Here is a 15,434-nt window from a genome sequence, read left to right as displayed (position 1 = left end):
CTAAATAGAACATGTTCCCAGTCTTGTATTAAAATACAAATTAGACAGTAAACTATTTAACATAGCTAGTTTTATAAGGTATAATTTCCAGGGGGCGGCACGGTGGTGTAGTGGTTAGCACTGTCGCCTCACAGCAAGAAGGTCCGGGTTCGAGCCCCGTGGCCGGCGAGGGCCTTTCTGTGTGGAGTTTGCATGTTCTCCCCGTGTCTGCGTGGGTTTCCTCCGGGTGCTCCGGTTTCCCCCACAGTCCAAAGACATGCAGGTTAGGTGAACTGGTGACTCTAAATTGACCGTAGGTGTGAATGTGAGTGTGAATGGTTGTCTGTGTCTATGTGTCAGCCCTGTGATGACCTGGCGACTTGTCCAGGGTGTACCCCGCCTTTCGCCCGTAGTCAGCTGGGATAGGCTCCAGCTTGCCTGCGACCCTGTAGAACAGGATAAAGTGGCTAGAAATAATGAGATGAGATGAGATGAGATGAGATGAGATGAGATGAGATGAGATGAGATGAGAATTTCCAGGGGTGATGTCATTTTCATAAGACTAGCACTTTAACACTAACAGTGGAAGAGCTCTTCCTCTAACCAGTAACATGCCACACTGCTTAGAGTTATCTCGCTATTTTTGGGGCTATGGATTTGGCAACTGCTGAACAAACTAGTAACATTAGATTGCTGGTACAAGGCTCTCTGAGTGAGATGTGATACATTTTGCTTTTAGGGTAAGTGATAGCGGAGAGGTGGCGTCTCCTTCTATACCTTTGTGCAAATGGTGCCTCAGGTCATGTGTGGTGGGAGGAGGCAATACATCTAAACTGATGAAACATTAGATGCACATACATCCCAATTTATACAAAGAATTCGAGGAATGGAAGGTGCACACGATGATCACATAAATAAAGTAAAAATAAGATTGTCTAAATGATAGGTACAGAACTTTGTCCATGGTTAGCTTATTCACAATGTCTTCCATCCTGAATCTAGCCAACAAACTGACCCGCTTGTAACATACATTTAGCAGACCTCATGTTACATGGGGATAACTGGCAACCAGCCACTGTGATGATGGTGCTGAGGCTGCCATTTGTCTTCACTACGTCCTCGTTAACACATTTTAGTTTTAGAATGCATCACTTTTGCAACGTTTACACCTGGCATCAATACTTCTCAAGAGTTTACGAGCCTCCAAAATGGAGACCTTTGGAAATGCTCCTGGCCTCGTTTGAGTCTGAAAACTCTGGGGTAGCATTTTAATGTCGACAGGCAAAAGCAGAGACGTTTGGAAACCATGACGCAGAACCCCACGTTCGCTTTCTGATTGGGTCTTTTCAGTCACGACGCATCCTTCTGTGATTCATCATGCTCCTATCATGTGATCCTTTCCCGGAAGAACATAAATGGTATCAGTTGTTTATACTGGCACAGCCCAGTGTATAAGAGGGTACTTCAAAAAGTTTTCGGCCTCACCCGGAAACAAGGGGGGGTAACTCCCATTTTGGGGCATAACCGTATACTATAAAGCCTTACACCACTTTCCACAAAAACTCAAATGAAAGAAGCAAATCAAAGAAAAAAGGAGAGGAAAACTTCGAGCTGGTGTGCTGTTGCTCCAGGACAATGAGCCCGTCCACACAGAACAGGTGGCAGTGGAAGAAGCAGACAAATATGGCTTTGAACTGTTGCCCCATGCTCACCTGACCAAGTTCACTGAAGTTAAAGGAGACTGTGTTGAAAAATAATGCAAGAACAATCTTTCTCCTGTGACATTTTCTGGCTGAGGCTGAGAACTTTTTGAAATACCCTCATACCTACTCAGTGTACATGCATGGTCATGTGATATGCATTTTCAGAAGTGTTAGTATGGATGAATATTATTTCTGATAAACAGAGCTAAAATGCTCACCTGGACGGATATCTTTTTCATTTTAAAATGAAAATGCCATTTTAAAACTAAAACGTATTTGTGTGGATGCAGCCTTAGCCTGCTTAGCAGTCTACTCCTTAATGAATTAATGAATGAAAGAATAATGAGGCTACAGAAATAACCTTAGTCATATGTTTGCAAAATTAGCCTACTTGTAAATCCTTCTTTCTACACACACCCACAGACAGACAGAAGCAGGAAGTCAATGTTTTCACCCATTTAATGCAGTGTTTACAAAATTCAACTTTTGATGTTTAGTAATTTCATCAGTTTGTATGAATATGTATTTATTTACTTACTTACTGAATTAGTATCATTACCATTTTGCGATGCCGGGTACCATACGGAACCCAAAATTTTGGTATCAAACCCACCCTAGAACAGACAAACAAAAAGACAAAACAAGTACACACAATGCATACACAAAATGATTTGATACATTCATAATTATTAAAGTGGTGCTTGAAATTTGTGAACCCTTTAGAATTTTCTATATTTCTGCATAAACATGACCTAAAACATCATCAGATTTTCACACAAGTATTAAAAGTAGATAAAGAGAACCCAGTTAAACAAATGAGACAAAAATATTATACTTGGTCATTTATTTACTGAGGAAAATGATCCAATATTACATATCTGTGAGTGGCAAAAGTATGTGAACCTCTAGGATTAGCAGTTAATTTGAAGGTGAAATTAGAGTCAGATGTTTTCAATCAATGGGATGACAATCAGGTGTGAGTGGGCACTCTGTTTTATTTAAAGAACAGTGATCTATCAAAGTTTGATCTTCACAATACATGTTTGTGGAAGTGTATCATGGCACGAACAAAGGAGATTTCTGAGGACCTCAGAAAAAGCATTGTTGATGCTCATCAGGCTGGAAAAGGTTACAAAACCATCTCTAAAGAGTTTGGACTCCACCAATCCACAGTCAGACAGATTGTGTACAAATGGAGTAAATTCAAGACCAATGTTACCCTCCCCAGGAGTGGTCGACCAACAAAGATCACTCCAAGAGCAAGGCATGTAATAGTCGGCGAGGTCACAAAAGACCCCAGCGTAACGTCTAAGCAACTGAAGGCCTCTCTCACATTGGCGAATATTAATGTTCATGAGTCCACCATCAGGAGAACACTGAACAACAATGGTGTGCATGGCAGGGTTGCAAGGAGAAAGCCACTGCTCTCCAAAAAGAACATTGCTGCTTGTCTGCAGTTTGCTAAAGATCACATGGACAAACCAGAAGGCTATTGGAAAAATGACCATAGGTGTGAATGTGAGTGTGAATGGTTATTTGTCTCTATGTTTCAGCCCTGCGATGATCTGGCAACTTGTCCAGGATGTACCCCACCTCTCGCCCATTGTCAGCTGGGATAGGCTCCAGCTTGCCTGCAACCCTGCACAGGATGAGCGTTTACGGATAACGGATGGACGGATAATTTTCTACTGTGTGCTGGGAAATCTGTTGTCCATTTTACTATGGACTATAGCATATCCAAAAATTTAGTCAACTTATGTGCGTTTGGGAAAGGTTTGTTCATCTTTTTCCATCAGTGTATTTCTGACCAATAAATGAAATAGATTTAAGAGGGCATTCAACTTCACACACCCCTTGGTCAGTGGTTCTACTTATTTATTCATATTATTATATTTGTTTGTTTTTCAGCTTGTTTAATTATGTGCAGTGTAAAAAAACACCGAACAAACAGCATCAATGATTCAGGCTCAGCAGATAGACTAACTTTAAAGCCATATCAATACAAAGAGGACATTTTATGAAAAACTCACTTTTTCGTGCTTGTGTACAAACACTTGTGTCTCTGGATTGTCTACCAACCCACAAACTCTGAAATAAGACAACCCACTCAGTTTCTTTTAGCTGCCTATTTCAGAAAACATCAGTAAGCCATTCAGATTTGGCCCCCTTTTCGATGTCACAAAGAGCTCATTAGAATTATGCCGCCCCTCATCTGAGTGTCTCCACTCATGGCTTGAGAACTGGCTTTGGAGCTGAATATTCATGAGCAGAGTGCTGCCTGATGGAAAAGGGGGGTAGGGTGAGAGAAGAAGAAGAAGACTTTATTTATCATACATACTCTCAAGCACGGGGCGGCACGGTGGTGTAGTGGTTAGCGCTGTCGCCTCACAGCAAGAAGGTCCTGGGTTCGAGCCCCGGGGCCGGCGAGGGCCTTTCTGTGCGGAGTTTGCATGTTCTCCCCGTGGGTTTCCTCCGGGTGCTCCGGTTTCCCCCACAGTCCAAAGGCATGCAGGTTAGGTTAACTGGTGACTCTAAATTGACCGTAGGTGTGAATGTGAGTGTGAATGGTTGTCTGTGTCTATGTGTCAGCCCTGTGATGACCTGGCGACTTGTCCAGGGTGTACCCCGCCTTTCGCCCGTAGTCAGCTGGGATAGGCTCCAGCTTGCCTGCGACCCTGTAGAAGGATAAAGCGGCTAGAGATGATGAGATGAGACTCTCAAGCACAGTGAAGCCCTCTTCTGCATTTAAACCCATCTGAAACAGTGAACACATGCATGCAACAGTGGGTAGCTATGCTACAGCTGCCGGGGAAGCAGTTGGGGGTTAGGTGCCTTGCTCAAGGGTACTTCAGCCATGATACAAAAGGAGGGGAAAGTGCTGCTCATTCACTCAACTCCCCGCATGTTTTTCCTGCCAGTCCAGAGAATCGAACCACCAACCCTTTAGGCCCAAGGCTGCTTCTCTAACCTTTTGGCCGTGGATGCCTCATTATCGTTTAAAGGCACAGGCACTCAAAAAAGGGCTGTTTAACCAGGGAGAGAAGGTGCTGTCGTGGTATTTTGACCAAAGCATGTCACAGACATTTCAATAAGTCCTTAGGGAACTGTGTCAAATTGTGGAAAAGGGGTATAGTACATCACCTCTAAGTAGCAACTCTGATATGTTTTATAATATTGTCCAGACTGGATGTATTTGCTAGATATTCGAATGTCTGTTTGAACAATATGTGACACAAAGCAGATTCCCTGGAGAGCTGTCAGCAGGTAGAAAGAGACAGAGAGAGGAAAAAGAATGATCCCGAGAGAGAGAGCGAGAGAAAGGCAGACTGAGTGAGATAGATGAAGCCTAATCACAGTGTAGAGCTCCACATTGTGAGCTGGTTATGGTTTGGCACTGCTCTTTGTTTGGACTCAAAATGTCTGCCTTGTTCCAGCTGAAGAAGTGCCATGGCCAGGCTCTGCCCCATCGACTGCACCTCCATATTGGGTGTGATTAATGACCCCTGCCTGGGAGAGGATTCACTCATTAAAATCTCAATCGAAGGCCGCACAATGCTTCTGTGTTCTGCCTCTGCTCACCACCAATGCTGTGACACAATTTCACATTTGTTCTTGTGGTCTCAGCCAGAGGGAAGTAGGGTAATTAATATCAGATGTAAGAATGACAGCAGATGAGCACGCTGGCAAATAACCCCGTCTTGTAGTCCCGTCGTGCTGGAAAGACACCTACCTTCCTCTATTTTTCCCTCCTGAAAGGCGAGTGAGCGGTTTGTCCCAGTAGGATGCAATTAGGCATTAGTTGCCTTAGTGGTTTTTTTGTATGCAGTCTGGACAGCTAATTCCTCATAAGATAAATCTCTCTGTCCTCCCTGCTAAAATTAATGCACAAGCCTTTACCTGTGCTCCTGATGCTAGATAACTTGCAAACAGAAAGTGCAGCAAAGAAAAAGTGGAATGGGATGTGGAATATTTTTATATGTACATGTACAATACTTTTGGATTAATAAGAGTGCTGAATTGTAATGGATTACATAATTCATATACACACAGTGTATATGTATGTGTGTATGTATATTATACACACACAACCCCGATTCCAAAAAAGTTGGGACAAAGTACAAATTGTAAATAAAAACGGAATGCAGTAATTTACAAATCTCAAAAACTGATATTGTATTCACAATAGAACATAGACAACATATCAAATGTCGAAAGTGAGACATTTTGAAATTTCATGCCAAATATTGGCTCATTTGAAATTTCATGACAGCAACACATGTCAAAAAAGTTGGGACAGGGGCAATAAGAGGCTGGAAAAGTTAAAGGTACAAAAAAGGAACAGCTGAAGGACCAAATTGCAACTCATTAGGTCAATTGGCAATAGGTCATTAACATGACTGGGTATAAAAAGAGCATCTTGGAGTGGCAGCGGCTCTCAGAAGTAAAGATGGGTAGAGGATCACCAATCCCCCTAATTCTGCACCGACAAATAGTGGAGCAATATCAGAAAGGAGTTCGACAGTGTAAAATTGCAAAGAGTTTGAACATATCATCATCTACAGTGCATAATATCATCAAAAAATTCAGAGAATCTGGAAGAACTTCTGTGCGTAAGGGTCAAGGCCGGAAAACCATACTGGGTCCCCGTGATCTTCGGGCCCTTAGACAGCACTGCATCACATACAGGCATGCTTCTGTATTGGAAATCACAAAATGGGCTTAGGAATATTTCCAGAGAACATTATCTGTGAACACAATTCACTGTGCCATCCGCCGTTGCCAGCTAAAACTCGATAGTTCAAAGAAGAACCCGTATCTAAACATGATCCAGAAGCGCAGACGTCTTCTCTGGGCCAAGGCTCATTTAAAATGGACTGTGGCAAAGTGCAAAACTGTTCTGTGGTCAGACATATCAAAATTTGAAGTTCTTTATGGAAATCAGGGACGCCGTGTCATTCGGACTAAAGAGGAGAAGGATGACCCAAGTTGTTATCAGCGCTCAGTTCAGAAGCCTGCATCTCTGATGGTATGGGGTTGCATTAGTGCGTGTGGCATGGGCAGCTTACACATCTGGAAAGACACCATCAATGCTGAAAGGTATATCCAGGTTCTAGAGCAACATATGCTCCCATCCAGACAACGTCTCTTTCAGGGAAGACCTTGCATTTTCCAACATGACAATGCCAAACCACATACTGCATCAATTACAGCATCATGGCTGCGTAGAAGAAGGGTCCGGGTACTGAACTGGCCAGCCTGCAGTCCAGATCTTTCACCCATAGAAAACATTTGGCGCATCATAAAACGGAAGATAGGACAAAAAAGACCTAAGACAGTTGAGCAACTAGAATCCTACATTAGACAAGAATGGGTTAACATTCCTATCCCTAAACTTGAGCAACTTGTCTCCTCAGTCCCCAGACGTTTACAGACTGTTGTAAAGAGAAAAGGGGATGTCTCACAGTGGTAAACATGGCCTTGTCCCAACTTTTTTGAGATGTGTTGTTGTCATGAAATTTAAAATCACCTAAGTTTTCTCTTTAAATGATACATTTTCTCAGTTTAAACATTTGATATGTCATCTATGTTCTATTCTGAATAAAATATGGAATTTTGAAACTTCCACATCATTGCATTCCGTTTTTTTTTTTTTTACAATTTGTACTTTGTCCCAACTTTTTTGGAATCGGGTTTTGCATATATATATATATATATATATATATATAATATTAGTTTTATTGGCACTTTTAGGATATTACAAGAAACAAGACACGAGCAGTAACATTATTTTATAATGGATTATGAATGAGGAGAAATGTTCAGTGTTGCATTTTTAATATAGTTGGATTTGCCCGATTTCTGGCACAAACAGTTATTTTATTAAATTAAATTATTAAATACAGTAATAAAGTATAAAATTATAATAAGATCGTGTGGCCTAGGACCTTTCACATGGTTAAATCTGGAAATATTAGAGGTACTGCACACATAAATGTATTTTTGGAGCTGTAAACTAAATCATGTGACTGTACTGTGATGAAACACAGCAGTGCTGTTGTTAATATCGACAAAATGACCATTTTTATAAAAATTGGCATTTATGAGAATGACTCAAAACACCATCTGCTGTTTAAATCATCATGAACCTTGCAAGGCCGATGCTGACATAGAGCTGAATGTTTAGTATTTCTGTACGTCATGAAATTTTTATTCAAATAAAAATATTAACGCCCTCAGAGGTGAGTAGGTGGGTAGTGGGTTGGGAATGGGAGTTTGTGAAACTGTGCTCATTTTCAATTATTTGCTGACAGAGACTCATTCACTTGAGTTTATGACCCCCTCCTCAGCCCCCCACCTCTTCACTACTTTTTTCTCATTTACAAAATTATGCAGTGGGTGGAGTTAAGCTCAGAGCTGGAGGTAAAGTTACACTTTAATAAATATTCCATTCTGCCCCACTTACTTTGACATTTGTAACCTAACCTCCAAGCACATTTTGTTTAGCAAGGATTGTTTGTTAAAGGAGATACACAGAACCATGGCCTCACTTTTTGTTTATAAATGCCTTGAGACCTCAAGAATGGCATAGGAATAGTTTTAAGCGTTAACAATAAATCTAATATAGAAATTTTTATGATTAAAATGATTCATATAGGTAGCGGTCTGAGTGAATGACCTTGACATCTGTGACGTCACAACGGGAAGGCTATCGGTCTCATTGCCATTTCCGCTATACTAAAACACAGAGCTAACTGCAACTTTGATCCTCCATTTTGAGCTAATTTATCACTATGCCATGTAGATGTGTTGCTGGTGAGTGCAGCAACACAACAGAAGGTGGATTTATGTTACATTCATGGCCCAAGAATGTTCAAACTGCAAAGATTTGGATGCGTTTTGCGAGAAATTCACGGATTGGACGCCAACGAAGTGGTGTCTCCTCTGCTCTGCACATTTTTCTGAAGACTCGTATGAAACCTCTGATCTGTTGAGGAGCGTTGGCTATAAGCCCGTATTGAAAGAGGGAGCAGTACCAACAATTAAAGGAAAAGAAAACTACAAGAAAAGGAAAGTAAGTTCAGTTGCACCAGTTCTCCCGGAATGTGAGCCGAGCAGTAATGGCGGAGTATTCAGTCTGGAGAAAATGGAGAATGAGTGGACCAGTCATCAGATTTCTCCGCTGGATATGCTTGCCTCAGCAGCAAGATCTCGCTTTTATGTGGAAGAAGCAAATGAATGAAGAACTGAAAGTCAAATTGTTTCAAAACAATCAGCCACAAGCTCAGCCTTCAAGAAGTGAGAACACAGATGGGTAAGATGCAACTCTCATTTGGATACAAAACAACAAAAACAACAACACTCATTTTTTACTTGCATTTAGATTATTACATGTCACTTGTATTGTGTGTTTAAGTTACCGGTATAAGATTATTAAATTTGCTTCAGAATGTGATTGTCTCAGTTCATCTGATTATTTAATTAGCCTTTTACGTTTTATCAGTGAAAATGCATGCATGTACATGTATGTTGCATAACTTATAATGCCGATCCTGTTTTAATGAGAGTCATATGAGACTGTCAGTTCAATTCCATCCAATTCTCTAGATGGTTTTGTTCTCTGGCTTTATTTCGTAAGGTGAGGGCCTCCGTGGCTGATGTGTTACTATTGGATTCGCTTTCTGATAGTTCAAATTGATACGGTTCTACGTGTATAGCAGTAGCATGTACACACACTCCAATTTCAGGACTATCACAGTCAGATGTACTACTATCTGAGGAATCCGAAGAATCTCCAATAAATCCGAACGAAGAGGCCATTGCAACCACTCTCGCCTGCCGAGTCTGGCTTTGGTCTATAGCAGGGGTCACCAAACTTTTTTCTCTGGGGGCCACATTGTCGTTCCTGACTGTGATGGGGGGCCGGGGTCTGGTCAGCTATATAACATAGAATTGTATGACCCAGACAAATATGACCACCAGCAGGCCTCATTGTCTCATCTCATCTCATTATCTCTAGCCACTTTATCCTTCTACAGGGTCGCAGGCAAGCTGGAGCCTATCCCAGCTGACTACGGGCGAAAGGCGGGGTACACCCTGGACAAGTCGCCAGGTCATCACAGGGCTGACACATAGACACAGACAACCATTCACACTCACATTCACACCTACAGTCAATTTAGAGTCACCAGTTAACCTAACCTGCATGTCTTTGGACTGTGGGGGAAACCGGAGCACCCGGAGGAAACCCACGCTGACACGGGGAGAACATGCAAACTCCACACAGAAAGGCCCTCGCCGGCCACGGGGCTCGAACCCGGACCTTCTTATTGTGAGGCGACAGTGCTAACCACTACACCACCGTGCCGCCAGGCCTCATTGTGTAGTAAAGATTACGAGCCTGGCACAGCCATCCCCACTACTATAGCCACACTACTATATCAACACTTGATTCCTGGCACATATTTGTTAATCTTTACTAGTGGTTTGCAAAAGTAGTAATTGAGTCTTCACACTTTGTTTTCATTTGAAATACCACAGATATTCCATTTATTTATTTTCTAATAAAAATAACATCAAAGCTGTCAAGGTAAGAAACCTCTGCCTAGTTGAGGTGATTGACACTGGCAAAGGTGAGTGGAAAATTATAAATTGTAGGTAGGCCTGTTGATATTATTAATAATATTAATAAATAATTGTGTGCAGCACTTAATGAAGGTCAAATAAATAGGCCTATAAAATAAATACATTTTAAAAAACAGTGAAATTATAATAATATGAGCAATAGATCAACTAGCCAGCTCTTATGCCTATCCATTTGAGCATATTCAGTAAACATTTTTTTTAGGTCAAGGTGAAAATGAAATGAGCAGTAGGCCATTTACAGGTCAAAACTAAAGCATAATACAGAATAATGGGAATCAAAATCAGTAGTATATGTAGGTGAGCTGGATTTGTACTTGTTGATTTGTACTTCTTGTCGGGACACACCTCCTCGGCCACAGCGAGCATGCATACTTTAACAAAGTCCCCATCAGTAAACGGCTTTCCATGGGTAGCTAGTAGGTGAGCTACCTTATAGCTAGCTCGGACAGCAGCCTGGTTGATCTGGGTTTGGCGAAGGAATAAATTTTGTTGTGCAGCCAGTCTGCATTTCATCCTCTGAATCCTGTCTTCTCTTGTTTGCCCTCGCAAACTAGCATACTCTTTGTGGCGGGTTTCGGAGTGACGACGCAGATTATATTCTTTGAAAACCGACACACTTTCTTTACATACAAGACAAACTGCACGGTCCTTACACTGAATGAAAAAATAATCGGTGGTCCACTGTTCTTTAAAAACTCTGCACTCTCTGTCAGCTTTTCGCTGACCGCTAGCCATTTTGCTGTCCTGAACACTGAGAGTTCTCTGTGCGTGCACTGCCTGTCACTGCTTGATCGCGAGCATATGACGAAAATTCGGAAAATATGAATAGTTCATTTTATAACTAAATATCAATTTTAATTAATAAAATCAACAAAATACAAGATGCAGACATGTTATTATTTGCCAAAAAGCAATTAAAAAAATAGGCCATGACCACTTTTGGGGATTGCCTCATAGGGCCGGTTCAAGTGGTGGGGGGCAGAGGGGCTGGGGGGCCGGTCAAAGGGGGGTGGCGGGCCGGAGTCGGCCCGCGGGCCGTAGTTTGATGACCCCTGGTCTATAGCACCGGTTCCTGCTGTGATGTCACCCACCCAGGGCTGGCTGGCTCAGCAGGGCAGCTCGAATGCCAACTTTGCGGCCAGTTTTAACTCTCAAAAATATATTGTTTTAATTCCCAATTATGTAGCATACAAGAGTCAAGGATGGAGATACTATCCACTCAGAAATATATTTAAAATACTGTAAAGGTTCTGCTTATCTCCTTTAAACTTGCTCCTGACACATACATACAGACAGTGAAGGTAAGAATTGAATGCAACAAAATAAATATTTCCATGTCATTTTTGTAAAATATATTTATATAAAACTAAGGTGTCAAAGTATTCATCTACAAAAAATTTTGGTTTTTGATTTTTCCTGTTTTTCAGAATTAATTTTTTTTCATGGAGACCATCACAAATATTTATCATCCATCCATTATCCTGTACAAGGTCACAGACAAGCTAGAGCCTATCCCAGCTGACTATGGGCGAAAGGCAGGGTACACCCCGGACAAGTTGCCAGGTCATTGCAGGGCTGACACACAGAGACAAACAACCATTCACACTCACGGTCAATTTAGAGCCACCAGTTAACCTAACCTGCATGTCTTTGGACTGTGGGGGAAACTGGAGCACCCAGAGGAAGCCTACACAGACCTGGGGAGAACATGCAAACTCCACACAGAAAGGCCCTCGTCGGCCACTGGGCTCGAACCCAGAACCTTCTTGTCGTGAGGCAGCAGTGCTAACCATTACACCACTGTGCCACCCCTGAATTTATAACACAAAACAGGGGGAAAAAAAGCCAAATTATCTATCACCTTATTTTCATAATCATTGGACGCACATACATTCCCCATGCCAGAAGCCAGATACCATTAACCTTGCAGTGCTCACCTTTGTAGGAGCTCAGTGATTGATCTGCTGTCCTAAATTTCACCATCTCTTGTTCCCTTTCTCTGGCTCTCCTGTCCTGTTCTCCTGGGCTGGATCAGCCGAATGGGAGAGCATGCAGGACTGCTCCAATTCACTCCTACCCTTAGGCTCTGTCTTTTATTCCTCTGTCTGGAGTGAACTGGAGAAGTGACCTGGTTATGCTGCAGTTTGGGTGTGTGCTGATTTGGTTCTCCTCCAAGCCATCTCACATCATCTTACTGCCTTGTCACCACAGCTTTGCTGTTTCTCCACTCCAAAACCCTCCTACTGCACTCACAGACACTCAGCATGTTATCACACTCCTTTCATCTGGGGTTTAAAAGGCCCCTCAGCTTCAACATCTGAACACTCCTGACACAATTGCCCTGCAGACAAACTGCTTCTTTGTCTATTTGTCTGATTTAGATACACAAATGCATTCTAGAGTCCATTGCATTCATCTGTATTGTTTGTCTGTTTTTATTTTGCATTCAATGCAGAAATTATATTTGTGTTGAATAATTAGTGACCTTGTTGATGAATGCCATATTTCATTCCTTTATGGCATTTTTACACATTAATGCCAGCAGTTAATCAATGGCTGTTGCCAGCAGATCTCAAACTGACCTTGGAGTATTCCCGTAATTAATCCTTATTAAAAGCATCATCTGCTGCATTGTGTTGACAACAATATGCTCTCTCTCTCTCTCTTTATCTCTGACTTTCTTTTTGTTTCTGACCTAAAGATTGTTTGTTCTTTTTTGGGCACTGATTTTCATTATGGCGGCACGGTGGTGTAGTGGTTAGCGCTGTCGCCTCACAGCAAGAAGGTCCTGGGTTCGAGCCCCGGGGCCGGCGAGGGCCTTTCTGTGTGGAGTTTGCATGTTCTCCCCGTGTCCGCGTGGGTTTCCTCCGGGTGCTCCGGTTTCCCCCACAGTCCAAAGACATGCAGGTTAGGTTAACTGGTGACTCTAAATTGACCGTAGGTGTGAATGTGAGTGTGAATGGTTGTCTGTGTCTATGTGTCAGCCCTGTGATGACCTGGCGACTTGTCCAGGGTGTACCCCGCCTTTCGCCCGTAGTCAGCTGGGATAGGCTCCAGCTTGCCTGCGACCCTGTAGAAGGATAAAGCAGCTAGAGATAATGAGATGAGATGAGATTTTCATTATAAAGTGCTGGTGTTTGTTTCGGAACTGTCTCTCACTGGCACACCACCCTAGATGATTACTGTATAATCATAACACAATCAGATGTGGGGATTTTCTAATGCACCACAAAATAATAAATATTATTATACATACGGGCCACTTTTTCTGTGGAATAAAAACATGTATTCTATTCCCTTCTAGCGGGTTTATTGATGGCATGCAATATTGTTATCATATCGCTTATCCTCCATGTATTACGCCACTCTCCCTAATGGAGAATGAGCATGCAATATTGTTATAATATTGCACGTTGTCAAGACAACACAACGTCACACATCAGAGCTCATGCGAAGATCCAATGACAAAACTTTTCTGCTGCGCATGCACAAAATCATTTCTTTGGCAGCTGGGAAAGAGAGAAAATGAGGCTAATCCAGTGTTAGGTTTAAGAACTAAATAAATAAACTGAAACTAAAGACGCACTGAACGCCCAAAAGGCTACCAAAACTTCATTATATATTCTTCATACATATTTACAAGAGAAAAACATACCAACAGACATCGAAAAACTGGAAAAGAGACACGTCATAGATGTAAAACTTCCACGGTAGCGAGTGACTGTGACAGTTTGTCAACAAACATGGCCATGAGGTTTGCTTCGTTAAGCCAGGTCGCTCCGTTGTGCGTAGTTGTTGATGTTGATTTTAAAAGTAACTAAGTAATTTACATGGGGATAATAATAATAATAATAATAATAATAATAATAATAATAATTGGCTTGACTGCACTAACATTGGCCTGTGCTAGCATTGGCCTGCACTAACACTACACCAGCTAGAAGGTAACTGGACTGCTGTGCTAACCAGGGGCGCAGTTGGGACCCTTGGGGGGGGGGGAATGTGTCCCCCCCAGAGTCATGGGGACGTCAATCCGCCCCCCCCCCACTTTTACAGGGCAAAAAACCCTTAAACCACGTCTTGTGTTGTTCAGGGCAGAGAGGGTAAAAGCGGAGCGAGAGGTGCAAATGTTCGTTACGTTGCGTGTTGTATTTTTGCAAGGGGATCCCCTTATATGCAGACCAGAGTCGAGCTCTCACTCTGACAAAGTATGTCAAATTAGTTAGGCATCAACCGTCTCTGGTTCAGGGGTCCTGAAGGAGCTGCCTCATTGGCGCCTGTGACAGTGATAGCGGTAACCATAGTGACCACTAATCTATCTGACTGACTGACTTTAATGATTATGCCTATTCTCAGTAGTAGCCTAACAACTGCGTGTGAACTATGAAGCCAACGAAAAAACAAAAAGCTATTACAGTGTTTTTTCAAAAACCAAATCATGTACAGTACGTAGGCTATCCAATCCCTTACATGTTGTCTGTTGACCGTATACAGTTCCCATAATGTGTCAGAGCCATGTTCGTTTGTAATGGGGAGCAGCTAACAGGTTATGGTAATGTAAAATGATCTTCTTTAGTGTATGTGTATCCATATTACGCTAATGTTAAAATTAGTGGTCAACGTCAATGTGTTAAGGCAGGTTTCACGCAGATTAATTTAGTTCTCCCTGACATAATTCCAGCAAGTGATGCGCCGTTTCATTAGTCAAAGTTGCTGGAAAGGCTCATCTCATCTCATTATCTCTCGCCGCTTTATCCTGTTCTACAGGGTCGCAGGCAAGCTGGATCCTATTCCAGCTAACTATGGGCGAAAGGCGGGGTACACCCTGGACAAGTCGCCAGGTCATCACAGGGCTGTTGCTGGAAAGTGAGGCAAAGAATGCGAAGAGACATCCAGGGCTGCTGCCTGGCTGCTGCTCCCACACACAACAGGCAGGCAGTAAAGTTAGGGTGCAGAACTGAGGCAGAATGCAGTTTTAGTGGGTTACGGAGATTGAAAACATGGTTGCGGTCAACCATGAGCCAAAAAAGACTGAATGGAGTTGCGGTGTGCCATACTCACCAGGAGAGGCTAGACAATTTGAACAGACAAGAAATTGCCCAGCAGTAT

Source organism: Neoarius graeffei, chromosome 8 (assembly GCF_027579695.1).
Source record: "Neoarius graeffei isolate fNeoGra1 chromosome 8, fNeoGra1.pri, whole genome shotgun sequence".
NCBI classification, from domain to species: Eukaryota; Metazoa; Chordata; class Actinopteri; order Siluriformes; family Ariidae; genus Neoarius; species Neoarius graeffei.
Note: the sequence above shows the minus strand (reverse complement) of the source record.